Below are 17,456 nucleotides of genomic sequence, written 5' to 3'. Positions count from 1 at the left end.
CAAATACAGGTTAAAAATGTCAACTTAGATGCTTAAAAAGGTCTACATGAACTACTCCCAAAATTTCAATACGATAGCATAGGTTTAAAAAGAGTAGTTTCTCTCAAGAGAAAATCGGTCAAGAAATAGCGATACATCCTTTTTAATTGAGTAATATTTACTTCAAGAGATGTACTGAGAGATATTTATACACAGGTAATATCCAAGCCCGATAAAATGGAAATACAAAATATACAATCCTATAGTACATATACCACAAACCTCCTTTTCTCCTTTCCCAAGCTGATTCCTTCAAGTCCCAGATATTCATCTTTGTCGTGAGCTATTCTATCTCCATCATCATCATCATCACTGGTCAACAATCCTAGGATTGGTTTGACGCAGCTCTCCACTCAGTTCTCCTATCAGCTAATCTTTTCACACCTACGTAATTCTTCTCTTTCACATCTCTCTTTACTTGTTCCATATATTTTGTCCGAGGTCTTCCTTTTCCATTCTTGCCTTCCACTTTCCCTTCGACGATTGTCTTCATCAGGCCATCATGTCTCGAGATGTGGCCTATAAGGTTGTTCCGTCTTCTTATTAAGGTTTTCATGAGGCTTCTCTTCTCTCCTACCCTTCTTAGGACTTCCTCGTTACTAACTCGGTCAATCCATTTGATTTTCATCATTCTTCTGTAGCACCACATTTCAAAGGACTCTATCCTTGCTTTCTCCGCTGCGGTCATTGTCCATGCCTCACTTCCGTATAGGAGCATACTCCAGATGTAGGTTCTTATGAATTGTTTCTTTACTTCCATATTTAAGTTTCCCGCTGTAAACACGTCTCTCTTACCAAGTGAAAATATTTTGGTCTTTCTCAAGGCAATTCACTCGAGGCTTTCCCTACATCATATTCCACACATATTCAATGTGCCTAATAAAATGTACTATCCGCAGATTCCTTCTCTAGCGCCTCCCCATCAACCTTACCTCTCCTATTCTACCGTAGAGCTCCTCGCATTATACGTCCATTTAGTCTTCAGACCCTCACGACCCTGAGCACTACTTTAAAATTTATTTCATGCGAGCAAAATGTTCTCCTAAAAACAAAACGATGAGTAAGATCTTTGATTTAAGTATCTTTCTCACAACTTAATATTTAACTCTTCTGTTGGTTCATCTATTTCAAACGCTATTCTATTCCAAAACGACGAAGTGCTGGATATGAGCGAGTGAGCGGGTGAGGAGAGGCAGGTTTTAGATGAGATACGAGGGAGACAGAAGGTTGGGATAGAGGGAGTACTTTGCGGGGAGGGGATGTTGAAGACGGTGTTAGAGGGTAGAATGTTGGGTAAACGAGGGTGAGGTAGGAAGAGAATAGGATTTTTAGATATATTGAAAAGGAATAGGCCTTATTATGAACTGAAGAGGGAAGTGCTTGAAGAAAGGGGAGGCTCCCAGAATACTTCTTTAGTATTCCATGGAAACCCAACTTAATCGGTAGTATACTATAATAATACTTCTATTTCTATACACTAAATATGTGGGTCCGAAATCCTCCAAATTTCCCTCAGAATGGTCACTATCCCACCAGATGTAATTTATAAAATGCATTTTTTGTAACCTGAAAATAGCAGGTAGCAAATGACTTTGATATGCATTTTCGATGTATTTCCTGAACCCTGAAATTAGGCTGGAAACTCTCACAATATGATTCTTTAGCCCTCAATAAATAAACTACCACACTAAATAGACTCCCCACAGCAAGGTTTAACTAGCCTCCTTTGGTCTCGACCTGGGATTCATCCATTCTACAACGAACGCACTCATACACCCTGCGGATGATTTGATACACCTTAACGACGCCAATGACAATGAGATGAGAATAATAAGGGGTGCCTCGAGACAGCTCCTCCACAGTCCACCGGGATCATGATTTGCAAGTCATACGCGTTTCCAACCAAAACGGCATTCATACACCGAGTGTTCGAGGGAATGCCATGGGTAACGAGACGTCCAGCGTGGGAGGTAATTGGAAAAGGTATTCCGTTCGAGATGAACGGAGACAGTAATCATCTTAGTGAAAGATATGCTCCCGGTAAGAAGAAGATGGGGAATATTCACGCTAGAATGCAGGTGGAGAATGGAAAAGATGAAGTAGATAGAGAGGAAAAGAAACGATTAAGTGTTAAATACAGTGAGTGAGGACAGAGCGAGAACTGAGCGCAGCGTATATGCTGGAACAGTGGAAGAGGGAAAATATTATGTCAGTGTGGAAAGGATAAAGACAATATGATATATGTAAATATTTTATTATAGTAGGTATTCAACCTACTATAATACAAAGCCTTGTTGAAGCCTTACAAAGAATTACAAGGGTCTTAAAAGGCGGAAATTCCCGAAGCAGCACCAGCCGATTATTATTATAGTAGTCTACCGATTAAGGTAGGTTTCCATGGAGTACTAAAGAAGTGATCTGGAAGCCTCCCTTTCCTTCCAGCACTGCCTTCTTTAATTCTTTGTAAGGCCTACCCCCTTTCAATCTATCTAAAAATCCTATTCTTTTCCTTCGCCTCCCTCGTTTCCCTAACATTCTACCCTCTAACGGGATTTTCAATATCCCCTCCCCGCTAAGTACTCGTTCCATCCATACATTCTGTCTCCTCCGTACCTCATCTAAAAGCTGCCTTTCCTCACCAGCCATATCCAGTACTTAGTCGTTCCTTTTCCTCTCCGTCCATTTTACCCTCTCCATTCTTCTCCATACCCACATCTCCAATCTCCTCTCGTCTTCTTTCCTCAGTGTTCACGTTTCCGCACCGTAGAGAGCTACACTCCAGATCAAACTCTTCACTAACCTTTTCTTTAAGCTCTTACGTAACGATCCCCTCAGAAGCTCCTTCCTGTTCGTGAACGCCTCCTTTGCTAGTTCGATTCGCTTCCTAATGTCCTTGCTACCGTGTCCGTCTTTCTCTAATGTGCTGCCCAAATAGTTGAATTGGTCTACCTGCTCAAGTTTTTCCCCACCTACTTTTATCGTGAGTCTCACATTTCTCGCTCGCGATGCTTTACAAAGCCGCATTACCTTAGTCTTATGATATATATAGGGTAAGGAAAAATTTCGTCACCAAAGTTTAACCCTGGATAGCTGAACCAGTAGGAACCAAAAGTTGCCGATGATGAGTTGTCAACGTACGATTTTTAAACTAAAGAAACTTTCATCAAAGCGCCGATTGGCCGCGAGTTGGCCGGATGCTCTGGACAAAGGCAAAGGCAGGCAAAAGTCATGAGCTGTCCAGAGCAACTGGCGACCGGGCAAACTCGCGGACAATCGCAGCGCTTGAATCGAAGTGCCTGTAGTTTAAATATGATTCGTTTTTGACCTAAACATAATTAGTAATTTTGGTTCCCGCTGGTATCTGCTATCCAGGATTAAAATTTCTTGACCCAATTTTTCTCCACCCTGTAGAGATAGCATGAAAGGTCATTCTAGGATAGGCAAGCTAAATTTGGATATATGGGACAATCAAGGTGATTTGCAAAATACTTAACGAGAACCACAATAACCGGTGGATTACTCAAATAATTCCAAGAAAATTTATTGCACAAGTACTTGAGATCCAGCTTTAAATAAAACCGCTGGTGAATTATCCTTCATAAAATAAAAATTGAAGGTGTAATTCGTAATACCAAGTCCAAGATATGAGGCCGAAGGCAATATATCAAAATATAATCATGTTGCGTAGCATAAGCGACAAAAAGGAGAACAACAGGAAAAGATCGAGAAATTAAAGGAGAGATTATATTCCTAACACTACAATGTACGCTTTAAACAGATATCAAATAATGGTGGAAGGATCAGGAAGGACTAGAATATTGAGTGTGAACCGGAGATTCTATTGTTTGGAGAAAAAGTAATTTATGGCAATACAAATGTATTCAAATGAATGTGGACTTTAAGAGGAAGAGGTAGAAGCACTAGCAATATTTTTTTCGACGGCTTCACTGTAAACCGTCACAGACAGGTAGATCAGCCGTGAACATCTATATTTACTTGTTTCCACTTGTATACAACGGTATATCATTTCCAACAACAATGAGTCTCCTCAATTTCGACCAAAAATACACGCTGAACAGTTTAAAATAACAGCAAATGACTTTTTATCATAGCATTTTCGCTGGCGTCAAAAAGCTGCCTCCATGGAGAATATAGTCAGAGTTTTCCTTTGATCTACCATCCATTCAATTCAACAGTTCACGAATTCAACAGTGATTCATGTCATCACTGCATCCATCCATTCATCGTCATAAGTGGTCGACAATCTTAAGATTGGTTTGATTTGACGAAGCTCTCCACTCAATTCTTCTACCAGCTAATCTTTTCACACCTATGTATTTCTTATCTTTCACATCCTTCTTTACCTATTCAATATATATCATTCGGGGTCTTCCTTTTCCGGCCTTGCCATCTACTTGTCCCTCCGCGATTGTCTTCATCATTCCATCATGCCTCACCAGGGTCGTTCCGTCTTCTTATCAAGGTTTTCATTAGGCTTCTCTTCTAAGGACTTCCTCGTTACTTACTCGGTCGATCCATTTGATCCTCATCATTCTTCTGCAGCACCACATTTCGAAGCTCTCTCTCCGTGGCTGTCATTGTCCATGACTCACTTCCGTAGAGAAGCATATTCCAAATGTAAGTTCTGATAAACTGGATATACTTACAGCACCAACAAAAAGTCATAGCAAGCTAGCGCGGTAACTGCGAAACACTTTCAAAATTATCTTAGCGGTCATTCGCGATTCGGTACCACGCGATTGAGAAATGGGAGCGTAATTAAGGGGGGGACGGGTTCGAGGTCCGCCGAGGGCATTCACCGCTGTGGTCGCCGAGACGACGATGAGGCGATCCAATCTGAGCGGCCACTGGAGCTTCCCTCTTGCCGCCTTCCGGGTCGTGCACCTCAATGACTTTCGGAGACGGAAAAACGAAGCTGTCGCTGAATGGGAACGAAGTGAACAAGAAATAAACGACAAAAAAATGAATGTTTATCATGGCAAAGTGAATTTTATTTTTACGTTTCCTTTTTGAAGCAGAGGAAAAAAAGAACTAAGTGCAATGCATGATGGGCGAGCACAAAACGAGGAAGGGGCATTAAAAAATAGACGGACACATGTTCGGTAAGCAAAAAGATAGAATTAAAATATCAAAATAAATGGAGTAGATCTAATTCTGAATTAAAGAAGAAGGTCAAATTTTGGTTGTTAGACGCGATGGGGAGATTTTCAAAACACTCCTTAAAATAAAATATTTATTTTATTATGAACAAAGTATCCTACAGATTAAGGTAAGATTGCATGAAGTATCCTGGAAGTCTCCCCTCCCTTCATAGACTTCCCTCTTCACTTGATAGTAAGGCTTACTCCCTTTCATTATATCTAAAAAAACCTTATTCTCTTCTTTCCTCTCCCTCGTGTACCCAACATTTACTCCTAAAAATGTTTTTAACACCCCTTCCCACTAATTGTAAATACTCACTCCATTCATACCTTCTGTCTCCTCCGTGAATCAGCAACGTAATGACGGAACAGTACTTTTGAACTACCCACAAATCTTAAGAAGCCGATCGCGGGGAAGAGATTCAGGTAGCATTTCACTGACCGCAAACGACAGAAGCCAGACGAAAGGTGACGATCTGTCCTTCCCCAGGCTATGAGAAGACATTTTTCTCTTGCGAGACGGAAAAAAACTCTGTCTAAGGTTATGACGTCCGCGGAGGTGGGAATTATGAAAAATAAAAAAATGTCGCTAAACGAATTCTGACATTATTCATTAGCACTCGAGGGAGAGAGTTGTCATACGAGGGAAATGTTTCAGAGATAGGCATTTCAATAAGAGACAGAGGTAAAAAGGACAGTTAGATATAAGAGGACAGACAGGTATTTGAAAGAAAGTGACAAGTGGACAGGTTTTTGGCGAGGGCTGCCTGGCCGCTATCTTTTGACACCTACCGTGAGGATTAATTCAAAGCGGACAATTTTAATTAATAATCGAAATCGAAAAAAGCGGATAAAGTCTGTCTCAGACACACACACACGACTGAGACGCACGGCCAGAAATGTTTGGGGGAAAGCGGAGTTCGGTAAAGGAGATCCGAAGACGGAAGGAAAAAATTACCTAATAATAACAATTTATTTTATTTATTTAGTAAATTTCCCACGTACAGCTTCCTTACCTGAAGCTTTACATGGATCTTTAGAGTTTAATGAGTTAATGAGTTTTAAATTTTCATAAGAGAGGTAATATTACTTGTTCTCAATTGATTGACCATACCACCAAAAATAGCTCTCTTAAGCCTTTTACATCGTGGTTTCCGTTACATTTAACGATTACGTACACGAACATCCATGCTTTGCTTAGGGACAACATACCCAGGCGGGACTCGAACCCAAGGCCTGGCATGCGAGGACTTCCACCTCGCCGCCACCGAGGTCGACCATTTCTATATTTACTAAATTGCCCACACACAGCTTACTGGTATGAAATGGACTAGTCTACATGGAACTTTAAAGTTTAATGACTTTTAAATTTTCTTAAGGGAAGTATTACTTGTTGTCAGTTGATTGCTATCGGTTGGGAACGAAATGCAGTATTAATAATTGAAATTTCTCAACGAGGAGGCCAAGGATAGGGTACTCAGGAGACGGATATGGCCATGATTAACGAAATTACACGCGGAAGTTAGAGAAAACGGGGGTTCATGAGAGAAACAGCAAGGTTTTCATCTTCTTAAAAAAATTGATTGAGCATAGATTAGCATGATTTGGAATAGTTGAGTATAGAATGCCATAACACCATCACCCTGAATATCTAAATTTTTAGGATAATAATGTAGACTACCCGCAATATAGAAATGTTTCTGTTAATCCGTGCTGCCAAATAAATGGAAGAGTACTAAAAAAAGAAAATACACAAATGCCAACCCCGGGTGAATTATAAAGGCTCACATATTGCACGTGAAAACACTTGAGTCGGGAAACAAGAGAATCCTCATCAACTTTACTACGAAATTAAACGATGAGATACAGTCAAATCGCAGAATGAGCTTACGCAAGAAAAATACGCTCAGTGACAACCGCAATAAAATTGTAAAAAAATTTAACGAAGCGAAAAATGTACGGAGACGAAACTAGCAGCATACGCGCAGGAGAAGCCCCACAAATAAGTACCTACGGTGGAAGGAAAAAAAATACAACTCCCTCCGCGTCGAGAAATAATCCCCGCCATTGTCGATGAGCAAAGAATCTCTCGCTGCGAAATGATAAAATCAAATCTGCAAAGTCAGATGGAAATAAACATTAAGGAGGAAGGAGCTCAGTTGTCAGGACGGAGAAAAAGTACGTGCCTTTACAAGACTTGAAAGTTTTTCACGGTAGGAATTCAAATAATCATTATGAGAAGCCATAAAAATAATTACGAGGTTTGTGAAAGGGCTCCCTCACTTGCGTGCACTGGAAAAAAAAAGTTTTAGTTTTCTTTTCTATTCCCACGGAGCGCATGACGAGGTTACGAATCTCAAGGGTCCAAAAACTGGGTGAACGCTTTCCGTATCTTTACCTCAAGTTGAATAGGCAGGGAAAAATACAAAAAAAGATACAGAATAGCAGTAAAAGCCCCATTGTATGGCCTGAAGTAAGGAGCAGCTCACATTCCTTACGAGCATTTAGCACGTGAAGGATTTTAAAATATCGGATTCTTAAAGAAATGGAATGGTTGAAGAAAACAATCAATGAAAGAAAACATTTTTATCATCAGGAGACGACGTCACTAAAAATGATATGCGCCATTGTCTTTTTAAGTACGATATAATGTCGTGGTCACTGCTAATTAATGCAAATTAAGATCGATACTTGGCGAGATAACTTGCGATGAATGTCCACTAAGTTAGTGGACATTCATCGTAGCAGATTAAGGGACACCAATAGTAAAAAAAGTTTTAAATTACTCTCGTTGTATCTTTATCTCCCATGAAAATGAGCAATTAATAGATATAAATCAACTAACAGTAGAGTGTGCACATAAAGCATTGTACATGGATCCATGAGAAAACTTAATCTATTATGAGAAAGAGAAACTTAGGTTAGATGATAACGCCCGTGAACATATCATAATAAACCAATCAAAATTTCGATTCTCCAACAGGGCATGGCCGAATATTAATCGCTCTATTATTTATATATATTTATGATGAAATACATGCAACAAATGGTAATTACCATACTTGATGTTTATCATGCATACACCCTTCCATCACGTCCAGCCTGAACCAATTTAATTTGAGGGAAGGATATTGATAGAGAGAATGCTAAGAACTGATTGAAAAAATGAGGAGAAATAGTTCTATTCTCAAAATATTACGAGGTAATGGGTACATGTGGGGTTGATTATAAAAAGTGATGCGTCGTGCTCTGTATAAAACGATCTTCATCGATTATTAGCATAGGAAAAACTATATAGTCAGACGTTTGGTCCTTACCATAACAAATATAAGTATTGAATAGGCATAGGATTTCGATATCACTACCACAATCAAGGTAACCAAAACATTGACCCACAGACTCATGTGCCCCACCCGATAATGTAGAGCTAGAATTCATTTAGATTTAGACTTTGTGCGAGTATCATGTCGCATTTCTACCAAGTAAAACCTTTTTAAAAGCTATTTTATATCTTAGTTTACCTAATTTAAAAAAAGAGCGAACCATGAACACCATAAGCTCCCTTACATATGTACCATTGGGAGAAGAAATCCAGGCCTGGAGCTTGGGACGATCTTGGCGCTCTGGCAGTTGAGAGATCAAAAGTGAAATAAAAGGGGACGCGAAGTTGGTTCGGTGGAAACGAGCGATGCGGGGGCGGGAAGGGGAGGAGAAGGAACTGGGAATGGAGAGGATCGCTAGGGACAGAGGGAGGAAGGAAGAGAAAGAAAAAAATAAGGGAGGAAAGGAGTTGGAGAGGGTGCGGAAGCGAGGGGAGGGAGGAGGGCGAAGATGGATGGATGCTGAGGGCACTGGGGCAGCGAGGAAGAGCCCTGGAGAAAAAGGGGACGAAGAGTATCGAGGAGAGACGAGTGGATGAAAGAGAATATTTAAGGCGGAGGCAGGGCTGAATGTCACGGATAGAAAAGTGATCCACCACCGAACGTAGGTTTTGATGGGAGCAGATATGCCTCCCCTACATCTTGCTTTTACTCCACTTTGCCAACCTGATAACTTCCGAACAAAATTAAATGTTGAAATGAAGGGTAGTTGCACTTAAAAAAAATAATTTAAAACGTGCGACACGTTGCGGCCATCATCTGGTACAAGACCATGTCCTACACCATACACATCTGGTGCTAATGTGTGTCCTCAGGGCTGGACCGTATCTACAGTAAATACCATCAATTACACAGGGTTCACTCTTGGGAAGGTGCGGAAAGAAAAGAAGTAAAGAAGTAAAATAGATAGTATGAAAACGAACAAGCCTTACTGTGAATTGAGGAGGGTAGTTCAATGTGAGATGGGAAACAGCGGGGTAAAGTAGTGATTTTGCGTTTTGAGGAATAATTTTTTTTGGAAGATTTTCAAACTTCTAAGGGCCATCATCAGTAACAAGACCACGCATTGAACCAGATGATGGCTCGGTGAGCCGAAACGCGCCGTACGCATTAAATTAATTTGTAAAAGTACAACTAAGTCTCATTTCAATATGTCGAACTTCCACTGTATCACTCCTAAATCGGTTGAACTTAAAATTAACAGTAGCAGGCATGATATAGTGGAAAGGCATATCGATGTTAAGGAAACAAGGTGGTTTCTTTTCCAACAATTGATTTTATTGACCTTTTACATGCGTTTTAGGCTATAGTCAAATACAATGTAATGAATTTGATAATGAACTATCAGCTTAAACGCATGGCACAGTTTAATAAATTTGTGGAAAAGTGCCATCTTGTTTCCTTGACATCTGCTAACCTTCCCTCAGTTACAGTTAAAACTACTTTCAGTAAATTAAAAGGCGATGTATCATTATACTTATAGAGTTCACTTGAGAAAAGCAGCCACTAAGCAACAATTAAAACTCTGAGATGGATGAAAGAGAGCAGGATAAAACAGAAATAAACAAAGAAAAACTCAAGTTTACTGCTTTTTGGGCCGAGGACAGAGCCATCTTCGAGGCGCAGCACTAGGAGAGTGTCAAACGTATACTAAACATAATACCTATAGTGATACTTGCTTCACAATTTAATTTATAGTCTCCAACTGAGTTCAAATATGACCCGAACTACGGCCCCCGAAATATGGCAAAAATACTCCGATGCATAAAGAATAGAAATTAGTATAATCATCACAGTATAATTGAAAGGACGAAAGATTTGGGATGGCATATACAGAGTATGGGAAGATTATTTTAATTAAGTCAAAAACTGAAAAGCGTTAATCATGTTTGGGGTCCTAAATACCTCGATGGAGTTAAAGGGCGATTTTACTATGATTTTCTCGTTTCAAGTCGAAAACTGAGAAGGGAGGTAAACATTTCGTTCATTTATAAAAACTATTTACAGTATTATGTGCAAGATGGCCATAAAAGTATGCAAATATCTATTGATTTTGCGGAAATCGTACGATTTCATTTTTATTTAAACAGATTAAGTGTTTTCCTTCATCCCATCACTACAACTTATTTTCTCCGTAATTCTAATAAAATTATTGAAAAATTCGTTATATTACTTATATCAAAATTATTAAATTTAAAATTAACGCATGCCTAAATTTTTGTTTCGCCAAAATTTTTGAGATCCATGAATTAACACGTGTTCAATATTAGATATTTTATTCATGTTCTGAAAATATGCCGATGTACTTCGTGCCTCAAAACACAAAATAATTACTTTATCGTACTGCTTCCCCTCTCACACTGAACTCCCCTCTTAAATTCATAGTAAGGATACTCCGCTTTAATTTTATCAACGGAACATCTTTATTCCATTACTTTCACTACCCAACATTCATCCCTTTGTATTTGATGATATTTTCTGTAGTTACCGTCCAGCCCGTATGACACTCATTAGCAATGTAATTCATTAAAACTGGAGCTTCAAGAAAAGAATACGTTATTTGGAAATGAAAAAGAGAACGTTTGAATAAAAACAAACGAACCTCATATTCAACGCAAAAACTACAATTACAACTATAATCTAAAACAATATGTGACATAAGCCATTGTGGATGGCTTAGTTTCGTGCACTAATTTGCCTGAACGCAACGAATATAAGGAAATCAAAAAATGTAACTCACTTCCATGCTTTCATAGTAAGGACAGAACTGGACATTCTATGAGTTTTTCACAACCGGCTCGTGTTGCTACGCGGGAACCTTTTTTGCATCACTCCGCTGTTTTAAAAAAGGGACTAAACATCAAATGAGTATTTACGAACATTTTAGGCCTTCTCAATTTTTTGTCGGCGGCTAACGACGGTATTCTCCGTTTTTAAAAACCAGGATGAAAGCAACCATAGGAGGCGAAAAATTTTCCGTCACGCAATATGGATATTAGCCAACGCCCAAAAGTCGGGAAGACTCGAAACGCTTACGAAAGATAGACAAGCATATTCAAGAGCGTGTGGAGAGGCACGCATTCCATTTTTACGAGGCAAACTTTATTAGTAGGAAACAACTAGGCCGCTAGCTTCCCAACCAACTAAAAAAATAAAACGAGAATGTTTTTAAAATTCTAACACCGCGCGTGAGTTTCTATACCGTAAACGCCGTGGCACTACTTAAAGGGAAAAATACCGCGGGTATCGATTAAAGAAACAAAAAAGATAAAGCCCACATAATCATACCGCCTCTGCATTGCAAGCACGAATTTTTCAGAGGGGAAAAGTTAAATCGGATGAGTGTAGGCTGGGGAAGTGGAGGACGAGGAAAATCGAAAAGGCAAGCAAAACTCAAAAGAGGACGGTGGAACGTGAGAGAGAGTAGCTGGAAGGCAAGAGAAATGAGGAAAACGAAAAAGGAAGGGAAAATTGGATGAAGCAGCGAAAACAGGGCTGTCCCTCGAGAGGAAATAGAGGAAACTGGATAAGATAGAAAGAAATGGGAGAGAAAAACACATAAGGCATAACAAAACCTTTCGGAGCTAACACCATACATTTATGCATGGGAAAGAAAAAAAAAACAACGTGTGGACCGAGTTGCAACGGTACAAACGTCCCCTAACCCTGGAGGAATTCCCAACCACAGCCGGCCGCTGCTGACCGGGTTGTGGAGCAGCAAAATTACATTTATTTTTCACCCTTGCGCGGAAACTGGGCTTAATCTGGGGGACTATAAGTTCAACAAGTTCGAGGCCCGCCATGTTCCACGTTCCATAACCCTATCTCGGACTCATTTAATACACCGCTCCTAACATGCACCCACGGTCATTAAATTAGTTTTTAAATTCCAAATCGGTAGAATTCACAAGCTCTAATTAAACTAGGGCAAGAGGAGCTCCCATGGCAGCTCTCTTTTGCGCCGAAAAATTACTAAAATTCTGAACAAAATACTTTCTGAACTTACGCTTTGCCAATGAAATATTTGGAAAGAAATAGTTGTTACTGGTACTGCATACTAAAGAACCCACCGGATAAAATTTCTTGATTCCCTTACGAGAGCCTAAAAAGAATGTTTCCTTGGCGAAAACTTACATTTTTGAGGAAATAATTTGTTCTTTGTTATTTTGTTTACCACTGGGAAGATTTCAAAACTACGGTGGGATCATTCATCCATGCTAAATACTCTACATTAATAGCATTAATATTTTGCACAACCGCCAACACCTCTAATAGTAAGAATCCGGAAGGGCTTTACTCCTTTCCACGAGGAAAAGGCATTTTTAAAATCATTACTTCACTAATTACTGGAGATATTATGATGTTCGATTTGAACCCCCAAACTGTGCTGTTAGTGCAGGCTTATAAATCCTATAAAAATACTGCGATGAACTCCAAAGAGTTTTGAAGTCAATTCGAATTCATTGTTAGCAACAAATATTCTTTCTGCTGATATTATTGAATTTGCAACTGTATTTAAGTTAACTGCATGTAGAGGTCGTTCTAATAATCCTTGCAAAAGATCATATATCAGCGTAAATATTTTGAAATTTAACCAAAACTCCTGATAAACAAGAAGTATGAATTATTCTCAGAAAACAAGGAAAGAGAATTAAATACAGCTATTTAAAATAATGGTAAAAAAACTTACACGGACGAATCCCGATAAAAGGTCGTAAATATTATTTGCCGGGAATGTATAAAATCAAACTTGAAAAGAGGTGTTGAACAACCAAGTCGCGCTCCCAGATAAGCAGCTGGGAAAACTCCCTGAGAGAATAACACGAGGAAGGCGATGCAAGTTTGGGGGAAAATCTGGAAAACATGCGATGGCAAAAGCAAGAGAGAGAGATGGCAGCCAAGACGGATTCCTCTCAGCGGGGGAGAGAAAAACCCCAATGGGGTAGCGGGAATGGGGGGAAGAATTTTGGTCCAGGAAGAGTGAAAACCTACGGAAAGGGAACGGAAGTGAAGTGAAGAGGGAGAGGGGGGGTAGAGGTCGCCGGGGAAAAGGGTTTTGTTGGCCGGGATGAAGAGCAGCCGACCCCCGTAACCTATCAACCCTCATCCCCGCACGTGAAAACAGAGTGAAAACCTTATCCGTTCCTCCAACACTCTCAGGCATCACTGCCGTCCAGAACTTCGGCGGAGATTCGGATTGCAGTGTGGGATAAAAATACGCAACAAGAAAGAACTCCATGGCCGGTTATTATTATTATAGTATTGTACCGATTAAGGTCGGTTTCCATGGAGAATTAAAGAAGTGATTTAGGAGCTTCCCTTTCCTTCCAGCGCTGCCTTCTTCAATTCACTGTAAGGCCTACTCCTTTTCAATCTATCCAAAAATCCTATTCTTTTCCTTCCCCTCCCTCGTTTCCCTAACATTCCACCCTCTAACACCATTTTCAACATCCCCTCCCCTCTAAGTATTCGCTCCATCCATACGTTCTGTCTCCTCCGTATCTCATCTAGAAGCTGCCTCTCCTCGCCAATCATATCGAGCACTTCGTCGCAGTAGTACAAAAAAATTTACTACGAGTCCTCAGTGATCGATATTTAAAGAAACGGTCCTATTTCGATACCTCCACTGCAAAAACGCTCAACAATCGCCGACCGAATCAAATCCTCTCGTCTAGTAGCCCAACTACGAATTCACTCAGCTAGCAGTGTCCGGAGCATAAACGCTCATCTCCTATTCTCCAAGCTTGGAGGTGAGCCTTCATGCTCCGGACACTGCCAGCTGAGGGGATTCGTATTGTTGAGCTACTAGATGAGCGGATTTGATTCGGTGGGCGATTGTTGAGCGTTTTTGCAGTGAAGATATCGATTTTTGCAAGTGTGTATTGTTTCCATATTCACCTTAACAGTTGTAGATCTCATCGTTAATTTCTGGGATTGTTAAAAATATTAGGATTTATAGATAGGATGATACGATAGGATAGGATATGATTGCCTTACTCTGAATTGAAGAGGATGGTGCTTGAAAAAAGGAGATTTTCCCAGAATGCTTCTTATGTACTTAAGTTATTTGCCTGCATAAGAAGGAAAGAGATTAATCCCATAGCTTACGTGTCATATGTAGCGTACATGTTGCGCAGTGTATGTTCGTGGAAGTAAATTTTCATCCTCTGGTGCGTGTTGGTGATAGTTCACCTCCTACCAAACACCTCTGTTGGTGGCTTGCAGGGTAATGTGTAAATGTAGATATGAAAATTTAAGTTCTCAGGGCTGCCATCTCATTTTTTTCTTTCTCCTCAGTAGTCCATGTTTTCAACTCAACGCGGACGACCAAAGCTATCACCGCGGCGTCAAATGGATGACATGAAGAGGGGAAGTATGTTCTCTGCACGCCCTCTCCCGACCCCTTTAAAGCAATAAATCAGCCTCCTCTCTCGGCGGACGCATGGTCCTTTCCACCCACATGCATGAGTACTGCACACCAGGCACTAGGCCACTGACAACGACGTGGTGAGAGTCCAAAACCGAGCTCGAGGTTCGATTGTTTGAAACAGTTATCGATGATTAACTGAGTTCATTAACATACACCAAAGATTAAATTCCCCGTAAAATATTTGGCTTAGCCTGGTTTCGAGTCCGGATCTCCCGTTTGCCGGTCAGGTATGCCATCAGTTACACCATCAAGCCATCTTCTCCCAAGACGAATATTTAAGTTCATTAAAGAAGCGGGATGATCAGGAGCTGATTTCCATCAGTAACGGAACGCTAATCTCCAACGTGGCCAAAATCAGATACAGAATGAACAATTGGAGTTTTTCCAGGCAAACGACTTGGATGAATTCTTCTCGGGTTTCCCAGCATCTTCAGGCCTTATGATTATCAGCGGTGAAGATGTTGAGAAAGTCTCCTAGAACAACGTCGGCCAACATTATGCAGACCATAACCTGGTTGGAAACTCAAGAGAAATTCATTAAAATCAGCTACATATTTCAAGAAATCTCGAGAATTCCCATTCACATATTACTAAGGAAAGATAGAATATAATATCTCGCACATAAATCTTCAGATATGGTCTTGTAAACCACTTTGGAATTAGGGCACAGGGGCAACCCCTCACCTAGGGAAATACCCTTGAAGTTCTGGAATGAAATTACGCTACATTAAACCTCATAATAACTAGAACTTAAAATTGTATCCACGAGCATTTATTGGATTACAGGATTGAGAAAACGACAAACAGCCTTAATATGTTCGGTAAAATTAATCGCTTTTACATGAAACATTTGGAAGATATATAATTTTTTGAGTATTTCGAAGCCAGAACTTATTACTTCCTTCAAGGAATTTAAAAGGTACGGAAATACAGAAAATTTTATGGCATAGACAAACTGAAATAAAAACCTTTTAATTTCTCATACACATCAAATTCCATTTACGAGTCTCACTACAATTTGCAAAAAAAGTCGGAAACCTGGAGCGCATTTTTCTTCGACTTGCATTAGCACTCACAAGAGAACTCAACTACATATAATATACGAGAACAACACTTCAGAGGAACGACTGACTTCGTACAAAACCGAGACATTATATCATCGACGACGCATGTTTGAACGGACATGAAGAGAGATAAAGGCGAATTTTACGAAGCACACATCAGCAAAACAAATGCACTCCTTTTTTTCCCCTTCCCTACGTTGCTAACGCAACTTTTACGGCAGTCAATGGATATCGTGCACGACTTTCGACCAGAAAAGAGGACGAGTTTTATGATTTCCGCGAGCTGGGCAGAAAAAAAAATCGACGCGTCATCACAGTACATAAAAAAAACCGCACGACCGAATCCGACGCGGAAGTTCCAAAGTTTATGGAGAGGCGGCGACACAACACATTGATTCTCTCTCTCTTTCCCGGTCACCACTCGGAAAAAAATACTACGCACAACCCCCTTGTCTCCCGAACGAGCCGTATTCGAATACGGGAGAGGGAGTGTGATTTTTCGGAGCTCTCTGTCCATGTTTACATGCGTGTGCGTACGGATTCAACCCTCTGTCCTCCCTTCCATTGGAGTAGCGAGGGGAAGGGGGTTCTGGACCCCCCACCCCGAATTTTATAAAAACACAATTACTTTGACTCATAGAAGAATAAAAAACATTGAAAAATCATGAATATACAAAAGATTCCTTTGAAAAATAAGTCTGATCGATTCTGAAAAGTGTTTAAATTAGTTTAAAATTCTCTACTCAGTAGACGGAGAGTTCCAGACCCCTACCATTAAAATATAAAACTCAATATTTTGCTTCATAAAAGAAAACAAAATGCTGAAAAATCATGAATTTACAAAATGTTTATTTGAAAAGAAGTTTTTTTCGATTATGAAAAGTGTTAAAATTAGTTTGAAACCCTCTACTTAGTACCCTGATTTTCAAAAATATGCCCCCTGGTATTTAAATCCCCCCAAATGAAATTCCTGGCCTTCCAGTGGGAACAAAACTCCGAAAGTGACGATGGAATCTGGGCAATTCTTTACTTTCCGGATGCAAGACAGAACAAACTATGTAATTCTTTGGTCAAAAGAGTATTACATACTACTTAATGCTAGATTAAATCAAAATTACGGTTTGATTTTCTCCATTTTATCGGTGAAGCAAGTTTCAAGGCAAAGGTGCCATCGAAAGAAACACTTTGACGGCTACTGCTAGGATTAGATTCATTAAGCATTTCATTTTTATTTTATAATTAACGGCTTTATTTATATTTTTAAATTATATTAATTAAGCAATTGAGCGATAGATATTTTTTTAAAACGATACCGAGAACTTATCTTAGAACGGGATTGTATTTCCATGGCCGAGAGAAAAAATAGAATACTAGATATACT

Source organism: Ischnura elegans, chromosome 7 (genome assembly GCF_921293095.1).
Source record: "Ischnura elegans chromosome 7, ioIscEleg1.1, whole genome shotgun sequence".
Taxonomy (NCBI): domain Eukaryota; kingdom Metazoa; phylum Arthropoda; class Insecta; order Odonata; family Coenagrionidae; genus Ischnura; species Ischnura elegans.
This window is presented reverse-complemented; position numbering follows the sequence as displayed.